The 20123-nt window shown below is 35.2% G+C and overlaps 1 pseudogene; it reads left to right on the top strand.

Annotated features, from left to right (window-relative positions):
• Positions 1–16744: 16744 nt before the first annotated feature.
• LOC120599892 (uncharacterized) lies at positions 16745–16863 on the top strand (annotated as a pseudogene).
• Positions 16864–20123: the final 3260 nt, after the last annotated feature.

Genomic DNA, 20123 nt, shown 5'->3' with positions numbered 1-20123 from the left:
GGTTTTCCTTTATAAGTTACTATACTCTTTTCCCTGGCTGCCTTGAGAATTCTTTCTTGTCATAAATTTTTGACAATTTTAATATAATGTATCTTGAAGAAGGGCTTTTTAGATAGCAATAATTAGGTGTTCTGACTGCTTCTTGGATTCGAAAATCCAGTTATTTCCTTAGGTTTGAGGTATTCTCATTGACAATTTGTTTGAATAGACTCCCTATTCCCTTCTACCTCTGTTCTCCTTTTGGTATACACATAACTCTTATATTGCTTTTTCTAATAATGTCAGATAATTCTTGCAGAGTTCTTTCATTTGTTTCACTCTCAAGTCTCTCTCTTCTTTCATCTGAATCATTTCCATATTTCTATCTTTGATATCAGTAATTCTTTCTCCCATCTGGTCAGCTCTATTTCCTAAGCTTGCTAGTTCATTCTTCACCTCTTTTAATGAGTTTTTCATCTCCCGAGATTTTACTTGGTTCTTTTTTAGAGTTTCAATCTCTTTGGTAAATATATTTGTTGTTCACTGATTTTGTTTCTAAGTTCTTTGAACTTTCTATCAGAATTTTTTTGTGTCTTGCCGAATTTTTTTGGAAGTGCAATCTTGAATTCTCTGTCATTTAAATCACATATTTCTATACCTTTAAGCTTATTTTCTAGAGATTTTTCATTTTATTTCTGATATGTCTTGTCACGTTGGTTGTTCATGATGTTTGATAGACTGTTTTTCTGCCTAGGCATTAATGGAAATGTATTCTGCTTTATTTTAAGAAAATTTATTATCTGTTTAGCAGGTTGATAAAAAGAGTTTTTCTTTTGATTTCCAGTAGGTGGAGCCTAAGCATCCTGCACGGCCCAAGCCTCCTGGATCTCAGCTTTGAGGTTAAAAATGACCTTTATTTTGGAGGGATATCTGTGTCTCCTCTGTGACCAGGTCACCTTGGTCCCAAGGTTCCAACCCGGTGGGAGAATGTGAAATGCAATGGGAGTCCAAGCCTCTGAAAAGGCTCTGAAGTCCCAGTACTGCCCCAACAGTCAGGTGCAATGCTCCGCTGCTTCCTTTCCAATCAACCTGACTGGGTGTGTGTGGGGTGGATTGGGAGAGGCCAGCAGTGTGTTTAGCTGTTTTCATTCCAGTAATGTTGGCCCTCATACTTTAGCTTCCTTGCATCTATATCTCTGCCCTTGCCACTGGGACTGGCTGCAGTGTCTGTTTCAGTTCTAATTGCTGCAGATTCTCCTGGGGCCCTGTGCTAGCTCTAGGAGGGTATGGGGGTGTTGAAGGGTGCACTCTGGGATGGCGGAAGGAGGCAGCCTCTCTTTGTGACTCAACTTTCTACCTGACAACGGTGGTTGCTAAGACACAGCTGTCATATCTCTGCATTCAGTCTCTGCCTTGCTCTGTGCTGTGACCACTGGATTCTACCGCATGGAATATGCTGATCTTTCAGGCAAGATTATTCAAGGCTTCGAAGAGTTAAAAAAGAACTGTTGTGTAATTCTTCTCTCCCTTTCGTCCTGCAGGTAGCTCCATGCTGCATTTAGCAGTGACTCTCTTTGATCCGCTCTCCCTTTCTACCTCCCCATAATGTGCAATTCACCCACCTTCAGATGCTTAGATGTGTGGATCTCTCAGACGTACTTGTGTGCAGATTGGGTGTTATTTGTTGGATTGTAGGTTTTCAGTTTGTTCAAATTTCAAGGGGAGAGATCAGAGGCAATCCGTTATGTCGCCATGTTTCTGACATCACTTCATGATCTCGTTCTTAACTTCCTTTTTTGAATTAGTAAAACATTGACATGGCTCAAAAGCCCTGCCCACCCAGAAACCATTCTACCCATATCCCCAGGTAATCACTCTTAGTAATTACTTGTGTACCCTTCATTAAGAAGATAGTCAAAATAAAACCTGTTCTAGAAGGCGAAAACACAAGAATGAATAAAAGAAAAAATTAACAAAAGATATATATGACTGGGAAATTTTCATTAGTTCTTGTTAAGTGAGTTTAAATATCTTCTATTATCCACATCAAAAGGCTTTATAAACCTATTCAGATGCAAAGTAGTTAATGACCTTAGCATCCGATAGGCTTTTATGTGGGATTTTTATTAGATTTTTTTTCTATAATTTGTGATTGAAAAAAATGTGAGTAGTGAGGGACCACCTAAATCATTCTACATTAAATTACACTCTACTGCCTTGTGTGCTGATTGGTAATATTTCTTAATTATACTCATTAAAATATTTTATGGTAAAATGGAAGCCTGAGGAGATGGAGAACTAAAGACAACCTTCAGTCAATGCAGGAGTCACTTTGCTCAATAACTATGGAACATACTATATACAAAGGTAGAAGCAAACTGCAACTACTTTTAAGGAAATTCATTTAATAAATGTATTATAAGCCTCTAAAAATGCACATAATTTTTAACCTAGTAAACTTATTCTTAAGGCTATAAACCAAAGTACAAAATAATTTAATAGAAATTAGTGTTTTACAAGGGGAATATTTGGAAACAAGTGTCTATGAACGAAGGTATTAATATATTTTGATACATCTCTAAAAGGAATATTATTCAGTCATTAAAAATAGAGCTAACAAAAATAAATATGGAGAACTCGTCAATAATTTTAGTGAAAAACTACTTGATAAATACCTGAGATACTAGAGAGAATTGTGTTTTAATGGCTGATTCATGAAGGATGTTGGCAAGTACATAAATGTAGATCCCAATTTTATGATAAACAGGAAAATTATTGGAAGGAAATACATAAAAGCAACAAATGGGCTTTTCATAGATGTTGGAATTATGAGTAATTTTAATTTTAAACATTTATACTTTTTGAGTTAAAAAAAATTTTACAAAAAGCATGTATTATTTTATAACCATAAAGTTAATTTTAAGTACAAATTTTACAATCTTAGGGGATGGTACTTTGTAATAGTCAAATAAAAACAAACAAAAAAAAACCACTACTCTGGATATCATGGACTATTTTGTAGCAGACCATTTCTTTATCCCAGAAAAACTAGAAAAGTTGCTTCTTTTCTGCATTTGGCACTCTAGACCAACCTCTTACTCCTTCATTGTCTTCTGTCATTCTCTTGGGTCTACTCTCATCTCTATTATTGCCCCTTCTCTGCTTCTTTGGCTGTACTTTTCCCAAGGTTTGACCCATCCCTCTCTGTATACTCTCTTCCTTAAAGAGTTTTCTCACTTTCCTGGTTTAACTATCACTTTATGAAAATAAGTATTATCTTCATTTTTAAGTCTAACCATGCTCCAAGCTCTAAACTTATATGTCTTCCTATCTTCTGGACAGCTCCACCTGGATTTTACAGAAATCTTAAAGTAAACAAATTAAACTCACTATTTTTTCCACCACCTAATGATCCCTTATATCTTTTGAAAGTACCATATGTCACCTTAAAACTTCAATGATTATGGAGTCTTCGTTATTTCTCTCTCCCAATATCTAGTCAGTTGCCTAAACCTGTAAGTGGTCTATTTATAATCTTTCCTTTTGCATTTTTTTTCTTGGCATTCTCAATATCTTCTCTTTAGTTCAGATCCAATACTCTCGTGGGCAGAATCCCCTCCTTAAATCATCCAGCAATTATCTGTTTGATCTTACTAATTATGTCATTCAAAAACTTCTATATCTCTACCAAGTACAAATTAAAATCTTACTTTGCTTAACATTTAAGTTCCCTACAGCATAGCCTTGACCTACCTTTCCAGTTTTTTTTTTATTAATCTCCAGTATGAATCATAAGCCCCAGTGAAAATTTCCTACTCACTACTTACCCAATTGCCTTCTGCCTTCTTGTTTCTATGACTTTGATTACATTTTCACTTTCTGGGCTCTTTTCCCTTTGCTAACTAAACTTTGAGGTCAAGTTCAAATCGAATATCTTACCTGATCACTCCCTTCCTGAAGTAGTCAGGTTCTCTTCTTGACACATCATTTATATTGCTTACATGACATCTATCTTATACTGCATTGTTTTATATTTATATTTCATATACCCACATTAAGTTATAAGCTCTTTGAGCTTATAATGACCCTAGCAATGTTCCTGGGACAGGGTAGGGCTTTAAGACATATATGTTAAATGAATTAAGTAATTTACTAAAAGTCAATAATGTGGTTTTGAAATAAAAAATTTCCCTCAACAAGATATAACTTTTATGAGAAAATTTATCTGGCCAAGTAAGCCACCTGTTCAATTCTTATCAAAAAATTAATTTAATGTCATATGACCTTAACCTCTTAAGATTTTCAAGGAATTTGACAAGAATCCCATTTGATAATTTATAGAGAGGTGGGTGAGGCCTCAGTTTATAGAGAGATAGATATAAAATTTAGGTCTCATTTTGAGCATTGCCAAGAAAAAAAAAATAGCTACAATATATTTTTAAATGCCTACATGCCTACCACTTTTGTGAGTGTTCAATTAGTATTCCCATAATGGTGATTGGGGCTACAAATATGAGGCCTTGCTCAGGCCTGTCTTTTTTATAAGCAACAATAAGAGTAGTTGATTCTGATATATATAAAAACCTGTAGACTGAAGTGTATATACCAACCCTCACAAACTCTGATAGTTGTTCTTAAGAGGTTTTCTCCTAAGCAGAACTGAACATTTCCAAAGCCAGTTACATGAGTGGGTTATTGTTAGAAGTAACATTACCATGGATATCTGGGAAACCAATAAAATATACAAACTACAAGAGCCCATAAGGCTAAAGTAACCTAGATTATCCTCAAATCATAAACTAGGGATAATGTTGGAGGTAGGAATTAGCAACATATCAGAATATCTGGTCTTTAGATGTCAACTCCTTAGCCCAGCACTGCCTTTTCACTTTCTCCCAAGGGGGAGGTCAAGGTGATTTCCTCTGCCCCAGAAAAAAAAAAGATAAATGACTACTTTAGAAACAATAATAACCCAAGATCTTGAAAGTTTGGATGTGAGAATACTCTTAAAATTAGAGTACTTCCAAATTAAAACTTGAACAGTAGAAAAAATATCTCACTGCACTTAGAGCCAGAATTTATTAAGTGTTTGGTTTATATATTTGGACATTTCATAAAAAAGTGATACTGAAATTTAATATTAACTAATATTGCTGATAAAATTTTCAGAAGAAGCATGGAACAACCCACATGAAAAAGTTGCTATTGAAAAAAATCTCATGACAGAGGGACAATTTCCTAAATATAGTTGATTAATCACATATATGTCTCCTCTCCTTCCAAAACCCAACTATAATTATAGTAAACAAATTTTCAAACTAAACTCACAAGGACAGAGAAAGAAGAAACGGTGGACTAGACATCTTAATGAAATTTCTGAAGACTAAAAGTAGATGGAAGTGAGGTAATTAATTTAGGAGAGTGGAGTATGTTACAATCTAAAAACCTACATAGGAGGCCATATTCTTCAGAGAAAAATCGGTTTTCCCTGCAGAACAAAGGAAATGTCATGTCTTAGAGACACCAAGTACCACAGGAGGCAGGGTTGATACACACACAGTACAGTAAATACTGAAATTGATTCAAAGTGTTTCTACTGAGAAATTGGACGCCTAGGTCTCAAACCTTTACCTTGAGCATCAAAGTCACTATCCTCTTTCCCAAAGGAGACAAGAGGTTTAATCCTTAAAGACATTGAACCTGAGAGGCTTTGAATGTTGTAACACCAGACATCATGGAAGATGGGGTTGAAGTATAAGGCTGAAGTGAAAGTCTAACTGCCTATTGAACAGTGAAATCAGAGTACAGAAAATGGAAACTGACATTAACTTCTCAAAAGTGGCTGAGTACATCTCTAAGGAAGGAAACAAGAAAAAATCTTGTCATACCCAGCAGCACTATCTCATAATCATCTTCTGAATCATAGGTTAATTGATTACCACCTGCCCAACCTGATAAACCTTTTCATTAAGTATGGATTTACATAGCCTTACACTTCTAGTCATTCTATAAATTGTAATGACGGTAATTGAAGAAGGATAAAGTTTATGGGTTCTGGATTCAGCTTAACCTAGATTTTCTTTTTGACTGTACCTTTCTCTAGTTTTATGAGAGAAAGCAGCAACCCTAACCTCCCTAAGCCTCAATTCTCACCTAAAAAATGGGCATGATACTAACAGTCTCACATTCATAACATTGCAGTAAAGATTAAATGAGATTAAACATTTATCACAGTGTCTATCACATAGTCAAGATTTAGTAATGTGAGTGTTATTATTAGCACATTTCAAAAAATTTATTAGCATTTCCTTTCAAGATGATGTATTGATCCATAAATCAAATTTTATGTGCATCTTGCTACATTTTAGGCTTGCCCTATAAACTACAATGGAGTATGGTCACAGACCCATTCTGAAAAGAACTACTCCCTTCAATGTGTCCCGCAGACTATGTGACTTTGTTCTCCTTTCACTAGTACCACTACCTCAACCAGATGGTCAGAAAACCAGGTATTGGGTGGTGGACTAGGAGAAACAAAGAAGCTGCCTCTCACAGCCAGAGCTCCCTGTAAGAGGAAGGGAGAGAGGAGAAGGTGCGGTAAGTTCCCTGAACAGCCTTGCCTGGAGAGCTGTGACCTCCACACGACCAGAATCTGCACAGGGATTAGGCCAGGAAGCAGAGAAGTGGGGACGGCAGAGAAGTAAGGATGACAGAGAAGCAGGAACAGCAGAGAAACAACACTTGAATTTTACCAGCTGTGGTTGCAAAACTGAGGCTAAACCGCAGCCTCCAAACCCTAACCAAGAGGGCTTCTCCCCACATATCCTCCCAGACCGAAAACCACAGAGCCCCAGGGGAATCTGAGCAAACATTACCAAAACTGTCACTAACACTGACAAGAACTGAGACTAAGGGTAGCGTGATTAAACATCTATAAGAAAAAAAAAAAGGCATCACTAAGGCTTTCAATAAAGTTGGTCTCCAAGAGGTTTCGACGCCACCTACTAGAAACGAAAAGAAAAATGCATTCTTTCTAACAGAGCATTATATAATAAATATTCTTTCTAGGGAGAAAAAAGCAAACAGAATACACTTCCATCACTGCCCAGGAGGAGAAATAGTCCATTAAACACCATGAACAACCAAGATGACAAGGCATCTCGGAAAGAAAGAGAAAAATCTTCAGAAAATAAGCTTACAGACATAGAAATATGTGACTTAAATGACAGAGAATTCCGGATGGTACTTAGAAAAAAATTCAATGACATCCGAAATAAATAATATCAACAATTTCAGAAACTGAAAAAAAACAACTGGATGATCAGAATGAGTTCTTTAGCAAGGAGATTAAAACCCTGAAAAAGAACCAAATAAAACTTCTGGAGTTGAAGAACACACTGCAAGAGTTGAAAAATGAAATAACAAGCTTGGGAAATAGAGTCGACCAAATGGAGGAAAGGATCACTGATATCAAAGAAAAAAATCTAGAAATAACTCAGAGGAAGAAGAAAGAAACCAAAGAAAGAAAAATAATGAAAGATAAAAACAAGAAATAGCTGGTAACATTGGGAGAGGAAACATAAGAATAATGGGTATTTTCAAAGGGGAAAAAAAGGAGCAGGGACTAGAAAGCATTTTCAGACAAATAGTTGATGAGAGTTTCCCAAATCTAAGGAAGGAGCTGGAGCTTGGAATTCAAGAAGTCAACAGAACATCCAATATCTCAACCCAAAAAGGCCTTCACCAAGACACATAGTATTAAAGTTATCAAAAATCAATGATGAAGACAGAATTCTCAGGGCAGCCAGGAGAAAGAAGACGGTAACTTACAAAGGAAAACCCATTAGATTATCGCCAAACTTCTCAGCACAAAGCTTACAAGCCAGAAAAGACAGGAATCAAATATTCAAACTATTAAATAAGAGGAAATACCAGCCAAGAATAATGTATCCCGCAAAGCTCTCCCTTAGATATGAAGAAGAAATAAAGACCTTTTCAGACATACAAAAACTGAGGGAATTCTCCACTACTAGGCCTGCATTATAGGAAATAGTGAAAAGGGTCAGCTCACCTAAAACAAAATGAAAAAAAAAATACATAATAAAGAGTAAGGTGACTTTCAGGCAAATAGAAGCAGAAGGGTGCAACCCTTACTAAGAACAGAGCATTATAAGCTTAAACAATAAAAAGAAATTTACTATGGCAAGATAGTAATGAACATTTAGCATACATATGAACAAGTTGAGATAACAATGACTGAAAAGGGGAGAATTCAAAGATCCAAATCGCAAAGGGGAATGGAGATAAGGTGTGCACAGAAGAAAGTGGACGACTGTATATACATAACTATCTTTTACATATCCATAATGGTAACGACATGCCAAAGATTCAGAACTAAAGTATATAACATAAAACAAGAAGAACTAGAGGGGAGACACACAAAACCCAACTAAAATAAAGAAAACAGAAACACAAGGACAAGCAAGAAATGAAAACACTGAGCTACCAGAAAACAAAAGATAAAATGGCTATAAGAAGACCTCATATTTCCATAATCACTGTAAATGTAAATGGGCTGAACTCACCAATAAAAAGGCAAGAGTTGTAGATTGGATCAAAAAACAAAACCCAACCAAATGCTGCCTCCAGGAGACAAACCTCAGTTCCAAAGAAAAATATAGCCTTGAAGAGAAAGGATGGAAAATGATATTTCAAGCAAATGCAATTCAGAGAAAAGCGAGAGTAGCACTTTTCAGATGAAATAGACTTCAAAATAAAAAAGATAAAGATACTGAGGGACACTACATAATGATAAAGAGAATCATACACCAAGAAGACATAACACTTATTAATATCTATGCTCTCAATCAGGGATTACCGAAATATGTAAAGCAATTACTAACAGAACTAAAGAGAGAAACAGACCAAAACACTATCATACTAGGGGACCTAAATACTCCACTGTCAGATATGGACAGATTATCCAAACAGAAAATCAGTAAGGAAATAACATTCTTAAATGACACATTAGACCAACTGTACATAATTTTCATTTACAGAGCCTTTCATCTCAAAACAGCTGCCTATACATTCTTTTCTAGTGCACATGGAACATTCTCAAGGATTGACCACATACTGGGACACAGAAATAGCCTCAACAAATATAAGATGGTTGAAATCATACCAAACATATTCTCTAATCATAATGCTTTGAAACTAGAGATTAACTGTAAAAAGAAAGTGGGAAGAACCAAAAATATATGGAGATTAAACAACAAACTAGTGAAGAATACCTGGATCAGAGAAGAAATAAAAAGAGAGATCAAAAGATACATAGAAATAAATGATAATGATAGTTCAAAATATCAAAATGTTTAGGACACAGTAAAACCATTCATAAGAGGAAAGTTCATGTCATTACAGGCCTACATCCAAAAATAAGAATGAGCCCAAATAAACAACCAAAAACTTCATCTTATAAAACTAGAAAAGGAAAAACAAAGTAAGCTTAAAGTCAGCAGAAGAAAAGAAATAATCAAAATTGGAGTAGAATTAAATGAAATTGAAAACAAAATTTAAAAAAAGAAAAAATAATTGTAATGATGAGTTGCTTCTTTGAGAAGATTAATGAAATTGACAACCCCCTGGCCTGACTCAGTAAAGAAAAAAGAGAAAGGAAACAAATAAACAAAATAAGGGAAGAAAGAGGGGAAATTACAACAGACACTGCAGAAATACAAAGGATCATACAAGAATATTATGAAAAAGTATATAACAGTCAATTTAATAATCTAGAATAAATGAATCAGTACTTAGGAAGAAAAAATATCACTAGACTGAATCAATAAGAACTGGAAAATCTAAATAGACCAATCAGCAGTATGGAAATTGAAACAATCATCAAAAACCTACCAAAAAGTAAAAGTCCAGGACCAGTTGGCTTCATCAGTGAATTCTACCAAACATTCAAAGATTTAATGCCTATTCTCAAACTCTTCCAAAAAATCAAAGAGGAGGCAATACTTTTCAATTCCTTCAATGAGGCCAATATTAACCTGATACAAAATCCTCGTAAGATAACACACACACACAAACGCACACACACAAAACACTACAGACCAATATCTCTCATGAACACAGATGCAAAAATCCTAAATAAGATACTAGCAAACTGAATACAGCAACATATTTAAAAGATTATACACCACAATCACGTGGGCTTCATCCTAGTAGCACAGAGATGGTTCAACATACGCAAATCGATTAATGTGACACACCACATAAACAAATTAAAAAATAAGAATCATATGATCATATCAATAGACACAGAAAAAGCCTTCAACAAGATACTCTATCCATTTATGATTAAAACACTTAACAATATTGGTATAGAAGGAAAGTCCCTTAATATAATGAAGGCCATTTATGACAAACCCTCAGCCAACATTATATTTTATGGTGAAAAAATAAAAACCTTCCCTCTAAGATCAGGAACAATACAAGGCTGTCCCCTATTTCCACTGTTATTCAATATAACATGGGAGGTCCTAGTGAGTGCAGTCAGACAAGAGAAAGATATAAAAGGCATCCAAAAAAGAAATGAAGTCAAACTGTCACTATTTGCGGACGGCATGATTCTCTATATAGAAAACCCTAAAGACTCCACAAGAACACCACAGAAATAATAAGCAAATACAGAAAAGTTTCTGGATTCAAAATCAACCTTCAAAAATACATAGTGTTCCTATATTCTAACAATGAAGTGCCAGAAAAAGAAGTGGAAAAAGTAATTCTTTTTACAATTGCAACGAAGTAAAATACCTAGGAATAAATCTAACAAAACATGTGAAGGACCTATATAATGAAAACTACAGGACCTTATTAAAAGAAATTGAAGAAGACACATAGAAATGAAAAGATATTCTGTGTTCTTAGATTGGAAGAATCAGCATAGTTAAAATGACCATATTATCTAAAGCATTATACAGATTTAATGCAATCCCTATCAAAATCCCATTGGCATTAAAAAAAAAATAGAACAAAACGTCATCAGACTTGTATGGCAGCACAAAAGACCTCGACTTGCCAAAGCCATCTTGAGAAAAAAGAACGAAGCTGGAGGAATCACTCTGCCTGACTTCAAATTATACTACAAAGCGACTATAATCAAAATGGCATGGTATTGGCAGCAAAACAGATACATGGACCTGTGGAACAGAATCGAGAGTCCAGAAGTAAACCTATATTTATTTGGGCAAATAATTTTTAACAAAAACATCAAAAAAAATACGGTGAAGAAAGGAAAGCCTCTTCAATAAATGGTGTTAGGAAAACTGGAAAGCTACCTACAAAAGAATGAAACTAGACTGTTGTCTATCACCACACCAGAATTAACTCAAAATGTATTAAAGACCTAAATATAAGACTTGAAACAATAAAATGCATGGAAGAAACATAGGAACTAAACTCAGGGACTTTGAGCTTAAAGAGGATTTTATGAATTTGATCTCAAAAGCAAGTGAAGTAAAAGCTAAAATAAATGAATGAGACTACATCAAACTAAAAAGCTTCTGCTAAGCAAAAGAAACTGTCAACAAGGTAAAGAGACAAGCATCCAAATGGGAAAATATATTTGCAAGGAATGCCTCCGGTAAGGGCCTAATATCCAAAATATACAAAGAACTTATACAACTTGATAATGAATAAAAATAGACGATCCAATAAAAAAATGGGCAGGGGACCTGAACAGACATTTCTCCGTAGAGGATATACAAATGGACAACAAATATTTGAAAAGATGCTCAGCATCACTAGCTGCTAGGGAAATATAAATCAAAACCACAATGAGACACCATCTCACATCTGTTAGAATAGTTATAATCAACAAGATAATTAACAACAAATGCTGGAGAGGATGTGGAGTAAAAGGAACCCTCATACACTGCTGGTGGGACTGCAAATTAGTACACCACTATGGAAAACAGAATGGAGGTTTATGAAAAAACTAAGAATTGATCTACCATATGATCCAACAAATCCTCTACTGGGTATTTACACCAAAGTCTTGAAAACCTATATCCAAAAAGGTATTTGCATACCCATGTTCATAGCAGCATTATTTACTGTGGCTTGACATGGAAGCAACCGAAGTGTCCTACGAAAGATGATTGGATAAAGAAGCTGTAGTACATATATACAATGGACTACTTACTACTCAGCCATAAGAAGAGATGAAATACTGCCTTTTTTTAAAGCATGGATGAACCTTGAGATAATTATGGACCTTGAGATAATTATGCTAAGTGAAATAAGTCAGACAGAAAAAGTCAAAAATCACATGATATCTCTTATATGTGGGATATAAACTTAAAAGCAACAAATGAACAGGACAAACAAACAGAGACTCATGCACATGGACTATAGACTAGGTAGTTTGCCCACCAGGGTAGGGGGGGGGAGAGTTTTGGGGGAGGGTAGTTAGATGGAGTGGATCAAATATGACAGAAAGAAATCCTTGGAAGGTGAGACACACAGTGTAAAAAAAAAAAATTATATATATATATATATATACCATGTCTCTCTCCTATATCTTATTGTTAAAATGTACAGCTGAAACTTATTGGATTTTGTTAACCAATGTCACCATAAAAATTTTTTCATTAATTAATTAATTTAAATGACAAAAAAAGTTTTGGAAAAAAAAAGTATTTGAACCAAGAGAGACAAATATTATATTTTTGATGTGCATTGTACCTGTAATGTTAGAAAGACAAAGATCTGGTAGTATTATTGGACAATGTACTAACTGGGGACTGGGTGGCAGAATGGGAGGGAGAAACAGAAATGAAAGAGACAATTTAGTCCTTGTTTCCATTATCAATTGGCCACAATATTGCCACATAATAAACAAGCAGAAAATATTAGTAGCGTACAACAGCATACATCTAATTTTGCTCTTGAGTCTCTGTGTTGGGTAGGCAATTCTTTTGATCTGGCCTAGGCTTTGTGAGATTACTCATGCACTTGTGGCCAACTGTGCATTGGCTAGGTAGCTTTGCTAATAATAACTGGACTTTCTCTCACATATTTACAGCTTCATCTGGGACAACAGAGCTAACTTAGCTCTGCTCCATGTGTATAATTGTTGACAGGATAACCTGGGCATGTTTTCATGACAAAGTCAGAGGAGTGAGACAGGAAATGTGTGCATACATTTCAAGTCTTTGCTTAGATCATGTATGCTAATATCTCATTAGCCAAAGTAAATTAAATGGCTAAGCTCAGATTCAGAGTGGGAGGGGATTTCAAAGTTACAAGGCACAGGATGAGGATGTAGGAAGACCATTAATTAGAACCATAATGCAACCAATCTTCCACAGTCTCAGAGAAAAAGAAATTGTCTTTGGCTCAGCACCTTCCCAACTCCACTTCCCAAGAGTTGTGACTAGTTTTCTTAAACCAAATCCTCCTTATCTGAACTTTCTTGGGTGAATTTCTCTTTTTTGCAATCAAGAGATCCTTCATTAAAAGAGTCCTAAGTTTAGCAGAAATAATTAGGGACAACCAAATACATGGTGTGGTACAAAATGGCAACAAGTCAGACTAAACAGAAACCTCAATCATGTTGGTCAACTAAATCAAGTACTTGCATCCTGAAGCACTGATGAATATTTGTTTAAAGCTGCCTTTTTCTTCTTAATTTTGCTTTGCTTTCTTTCTAATCTGCTAGATTTCAGAAGAATTCACTAAATATGGTAAATCACCAAGATATGACACATTCGAAAATTCCTGTGTGACTTTTTTAAATGTATGCTATCCTGAACAGACAACCCAGTCCTTCCAGTTATTTATTTCCAAGCTGCCTGTTTCTACTTCAAGAAATATCTGGGAATATTTCACTCACTTCAGAACTACCATAAATATTCAGTGAGACTGAGTGACCAGAATAGACCTGCATATTTCTTCTCTTTGCAGAACATGTAGAGTGGGGAGACATTGTGCTGATTTCCAGCTTTGATTCAGAAAAATTTTGGCTCTCAGAGCCCTGAGCATCTGCAGCTCCCCACCCACCTGAGCTAATCTTGAATCAGCTGCTAAGACATATTCAAAGCTTTTAACACTCACATAGACTCACTAAAAGCTCTTCACATGGACTTTCTCACCATCAGCTCTTACAAATGTATCATTTCATAGAGACTGCTATAGGGCTTCTAAACACCCTCAGCTGTTGTGAGTTATGTAAGTGCGATGAAGTAAATTTTCTAAGGGGTCTAAATATTTGGAAATTTTACATAAGTACCACTAATGAGACAATCTCAAGTAATTAGTTTGGGTGATGCTCCTTCCTAAACTTAAGCCCCAATGGATACCATAAGCCGACATAAAATTAGCCTGGCTATGACACAATATTTTCCATCAAGCCTAGGGTTGATGGCTTTAGTTTTAATATCTGAAACTACAGCACCATGGAATGCTGTAGATTCTTATATTTTCTGCTTGGCAGGCATCCATTGATTTGATTGGTTACCCAGAGCCTCAGCATCATATTTCTATGATGAAGAAGAATTGTAAACTACACAGTGAAAGGCAGAGTGTATGTTTTCATAAATTATCTATCAGGAATTATTTCAAGCCAATATGCAAATATAGCTCTTTCCTTTAATTCACAGACTATCTATTTCAGTAACTTTCATCAAGGAGACAATAAATAAAATCTCTCCAGTTAAAGTCACAAAACTTTGAAAGGAGTTTTAATAGTATTAATCAAGTCCTCTTATCACATATAAAATCATTTCTTGTCAAGATTAAAGAATGCAAAAGAGAAGAGGTACAAAGACGGAGAGCACATTGGAATCTTATTACTATTGTTATTTTCTTTTTTCTTATGGAGAAAGAAGATGAGAGGATTCAAAGCAGCCACTTTGAAAAAGTCTCGGATCCCAAAGATCCAAGAGTTCTATGATAAACTTTGTGAGCAGCCTTTTCCTATTTCAATAATAATGGAAGCGAAGCCTAAATGATTGTGTGTTCTAACTGGTTTGTAGAAAACATGTCAGATGTTTGCTTGCAGCAAACGTTCATTCAGATGCAATGACTGAAACTAATCTTTCTGTTTCACAAGCAATAGATTGAAGACAAATTGTGGTCAATATTAGCTCCACTTAAAGTTTTTATTGGCTGAAGCAAAAGACTTATTTTGAAATGTACATGACTATTACATCAGCAAGTGCCAATAATGATGCACCATAACTTTCCTTATTCAAAAGAAATCTTCAGTGGCTCCCAACACACTTCAGGCTGTAGTCCTTATTACGACATACAAGGTCCTTCACAATCTTGCTCCCTCCTACTTTACAACCTAATGTGCTGCCATTACCTCAAACCTCCCCTGAAAATACCTTCCAACCCCCAAATATGCCAGGCACTTTCAGTCCTCTTCACCTTCACACCTGCTCTTTCCCCTTTTTTCCCCTCTTCTCTACTCATCATTTAAGATTTAGCCTTGGGAAGCCATCTCAGTATCACAAGGTATAGTCATTCTTCGGCCTTATAGCAATTCCAACATATTCTAACAGTGCATGTATATGTCACATACATTAGTGAGCACACATGTGAGTTTACTCATGTGCATACACATGCACATACACACATATACACACTGCCTTGGAACAGGAACCCATTTCATATGTATTTCATACTCTCAAGGAATCAGAAAAATGTCTGAAAAAAAGTTAAGATTCAGAAAGATGGAGGAATTTATGATGTTTGTGAACGGGCATGGATTTGCACCCAGTATACAGAATTTCTTGCCTGGACCTCCTTATGAGTGACCGATAACATGTTTGCCAGTTGGCAGGTCCACATTAGGAATAGACTATGGATAGACAAGAAAAAAAGTATAGTTGACTGGTCCAAATGGGAAAGAAGTCTTTAGCCATAACTTTAGTCTTATACACTAATCACGTTAACTCATGGCAAGGATGAATTTTTCAAAATGAGAACCTACTCAGATTTAAGCAAACTGTCACAATTCCCCATTCCCAGGCTTCCTTGTTCGTAGGACACAAATCATGATTTTCATTAGTTTCCATTTTTTAGATATTTTTTTCACGAGTTTCTTAATCCATTCCCCATTTATAGTTATTTATGATGATTTGGCAGATACAAATCTCTTTGCCATGACTCAGTTGGCATTTTAAATTGTTTTAATTTCAAAAGAGGCAGCGGTGACACAACTATTTTTAAACATTAACTACATAGAAACTTCCTTACTTAGGTGAATCCATTCTTGCAAATAGAATAGATTTCATGATGAACTGAATCATCAAGCATACATCAAACCAAAAAGACATTCATTTCCACTACATTACATTGATATTTGGAAAAGAGTTCTTGGGTGTCCCTACTTCTGTTAAAGGGGAAAAAACTAAATCAGTATTCAGCCAAAGAATGCTAAAAAAAAAAAATTATGATGAACCTGTAGTTGTGATTACTTCCCTTCACTCAAAAGATCATTTTAGAACCACTGAACAAACTCTGGAGAGCAAAGGGCAGCTCTGGGCTTCCTTAGGTCTTGTTTAAAAGGTTCAGCCACAGAGAAATCAAAAGATAGCAGGTACTAACCATAAAATGATTGTTTACAGTGACTGCAACTGAAATAGAAACAACCTCTCATTCCTCCCCTCACCCCATGAAGATTTAACTTTATCAATTGACACAGGTTTGGAAAATGTACATAAAATCATCTTTTAAGAAATTTATTAAAGTCTACAGCCATGCTACCCTGAACAAGCCCGATCTCATCTGATCTCGGAAGCTAAGTAGAGTTGGGCATGGTTAGTACTTGGATGGGAGACCACTTAGGAAGACCAGGTGATGTAGGTGTAAAATTAAAAAAAAAAATAAGGATTATAAGCTGACGAGATCTTGCAATCTGTGAGGTCAACCAAGGGTTACTCACCTAAAAAATTTTTACACATTTGTCCAAAAATGCACAAATACACAGAGGCTGCGTGCACACACACACACACACACACACACACACACATGCACGCACGCACACATCTCACAAAAAGAAAAGGATTTCTCATTCCAGAAGCCTGACTACAGAAACCAAAAGTAAAATGTCATGACCTATTGAATTGGAAAGGATTGACCTCCTCCTAACTCTGTACATAGAAATTCACTTAAAAATGTAATGAAAAATATAAACACTATGAATCTATTTTTGTTTAGTTTGTTTCTTTTTTTCCCTTAGATTCAGCATATAAGTGAAATCATGTGGTATTTGACTTTCTCTGTCTAATTTATTTCACTCAGCATAATACCCTCTAGGTCCATCCATGACATTGCAAATGGTGAAGGGAGTGGGATTGGGAGAGAAATTGAAGGTAGACTTTAATTTTTTTACTGTATATTCTTCTGTATGCTTTATTTTTTACAGTAAGTATGTATTCAAATAAGAATATGTACAATAAAAATAAAAATAATGAAAGCGATAAAAATAGTGGCCTAAGCTATTGATATCTGTGGCACATATATCAGTGATAGACTGTGCCAAAGTTTCTCCTTTTTGCTCAAAATTTTGCATACTTGTAATTCTGCTAAGACTCATTATTTGATTAAAGAAATTCCCCCTTAATCAGTCCATCAGACATCTACTACTATGGATGAATATGCAGCCACTCTCTTCAAACACATTCTAACATACATTCACATGTGCATGGGTACACATCTCCCACACTCACCTTCCCTCTTGCCATCACCTTCAAGCCACTTACCAAAAATCATCAGTGAGTGAGGAAATCCAGAACCTCATGAAAAACCAAGGTCATCACCATAACTAACCACACATCTGAGTTTTAACACAGTAAATTAGCCAGTTAGAATAATTGAATCTATATTTCAAAACCAAGTCTTATTGTTTTATGTGTTCTGTGTTTGTGTTCGTATTTCAAACTAGGTTTTCTTGCTTTTTCATAGGTACATTCTCCTTCCTTAAAACATATAATAGATGATAGACATAGATGATAGATAGATATAGATAGATAGATAGATAGATCGATCGATCGATAGATAGATAGATGATAGATGGATAGATTAGATAGATATGCAGATATACATACATACACATATAGTTAGAAAAAAAAGAACTAAAAATTTTTTAACTCTGAGAATTTAGAATTCATAAATATCTAAAGCACACGTTCCACACATAAAGATTGGTTTCAAAAAATATATATATCTTCAAAAGGCTTAGTTTGACATTTCAGAAGTATTCAGAAAGATGCATTTAATGTTATGTGCACTTACCATTCAGCCACAGAGCAGCAAATTTCATATTTCAATCTTGCACATACTTATTTGCAACAACTCAAGTGGGAAAACTCTCCTGGGTTATAACAACATAATTCCCTTCAGAGACCACTGTTTCTTTTCCTAAATTACATTAAAAAGAGACTCCCAACAAAGGGCATTTCACAGTGCTCTTTGGGACGGTGAATAACGATGATTGTGGTATTACTGAGAATTATGTAAAATGAAACAGGGTCTGGGGAGGGAGTTATGGTCTAAAGTATTTCAACAAGAAGGCTTGAGAACTCTTTGAGATAAATTTTGGTCACCTCAACTCCCAACAATACACATACACACTCACACACAAATACAATGTACACAAATATGTTGGCATATTTACTGCATACTATAATCTTTCATCAATAAATAAGAAAGGAGAGTATATTTTAACCAAATACGTAGGAATAACAAAATAAATAAGTCAACAAGTTTTAACTCTAGGTAGTGGAGGGGGAAGTACAAAAGAATTTGAAGATGAACCCTATTCTCAAGGAACTTCCATCTAAATCCAGAGGAAAGAGTAATCTACATAAAATATGTAAAGCAGTTAATTGTGAGAATTAATTGGGGCTCTTATAAAAATTCAGATTCCTGTGTCCACCATCATCATACTGACTCAAAATCTCTGGTGGTGGAGATCAGAAATCTGTATTTTTTTCTAATTTTATTTATTTTTATATATTTTTAAGTTTATTGGGGTAACATTGGTTAATACAATTATATAATTTTCAGGTGTACATTATAATTTGACATCTATATATTGTATTGTGTGATTGCCACCCAGAGTCCAGTTTCCTTCACCTACCATATATTTGATCCCCTTTACTTAGAAATGTGTATTTTTAACTGGCTCTTCCAGTAATTGATCATCAGTCTTTTCTGGGAACCACTAAAGGAAAGACAAATTATCTACCATCAGAGTGGTAGATAATTTGATGGGAAGGAGGGAGGGGGGGAGAAACAAAATGCTTTAGGAAATGAGAGAATAATAGGATTAATGAGGCAGGAGTAATCAGAAAAGGATTCCCAGAGAAGGTGAGACCTGAGCTGTAAAATGAAAAATAAATAAGATTTGGATTGACAAAGAAGAGAAGGGTTGGCATTTGAAGATGGACAATGTAATGTGATCAAAAGAATGAATGTGAAAAGAAACAACTCCAGACCAGCAGTTGTACAGGGACCACTATTAAGAAATAAATCGAGAGAAGACTGGACCACTAAGAGGAAATTAAGATACTAAAACCAGCACATCAATGACTCCTAGAGCAAAAATGGTTCCTCTGGGCACCATAATTGTGATAGTTTTTGCAACCAGATATTCCTTTGACTGCAAGAAAGGCAATGAGATACGGGATAGGCAAAGAACATAGTAATACATGATAAATAAAATATCATCTTTGGGGACACAATTTGCCCCAGACTCCACAATAACTCTTCAAAACCATCAGGAGATAGCTCAAAATCAAATGCCCTTAGGGTGAAGACTAAAATTTTGAACATAGTTTACAATGTGCTTTATGATCTTCCCCTGCTTACCTTTTTCATCATGTCTGTTATCATTCCACTCATTACACTCTATGTCACAGTCTTACAGAATGACTTTCTAAACCCATCCAGGCTATTTATTTCTCCCTGCCTTTCCTCTGCCTATCTATTTTCTATTCTATCAACTTGCTTAGCTAATTTTTACTTACTTTCAAATTTCCTCTTAAAATTGATCTTCTCCAGGAAACATTTCCTAAACTTTATATTTTGTATTCTGTGTCCCTTATTTTCCAGAGCACTTTGTA

Source organism: Pteropus medius, unplaced genomic scaffold (assembly GCF_902729225.1).
Source record: "Pteropus medius unplaced genomic scaffold, Ma_sr-lr_union100, whole genome shotgun sequence".
Lineage (NCBI taxonomy): Eukaryota > Metazoa > Chordata > Mammalia > Chiroptera > Pteropodidae > Pteropus > Pteropus medius.
Note: the sequence above shows the minus strand (reverse complement) of the source record. Positions and strands in the feature narration are given on the sequence as shown.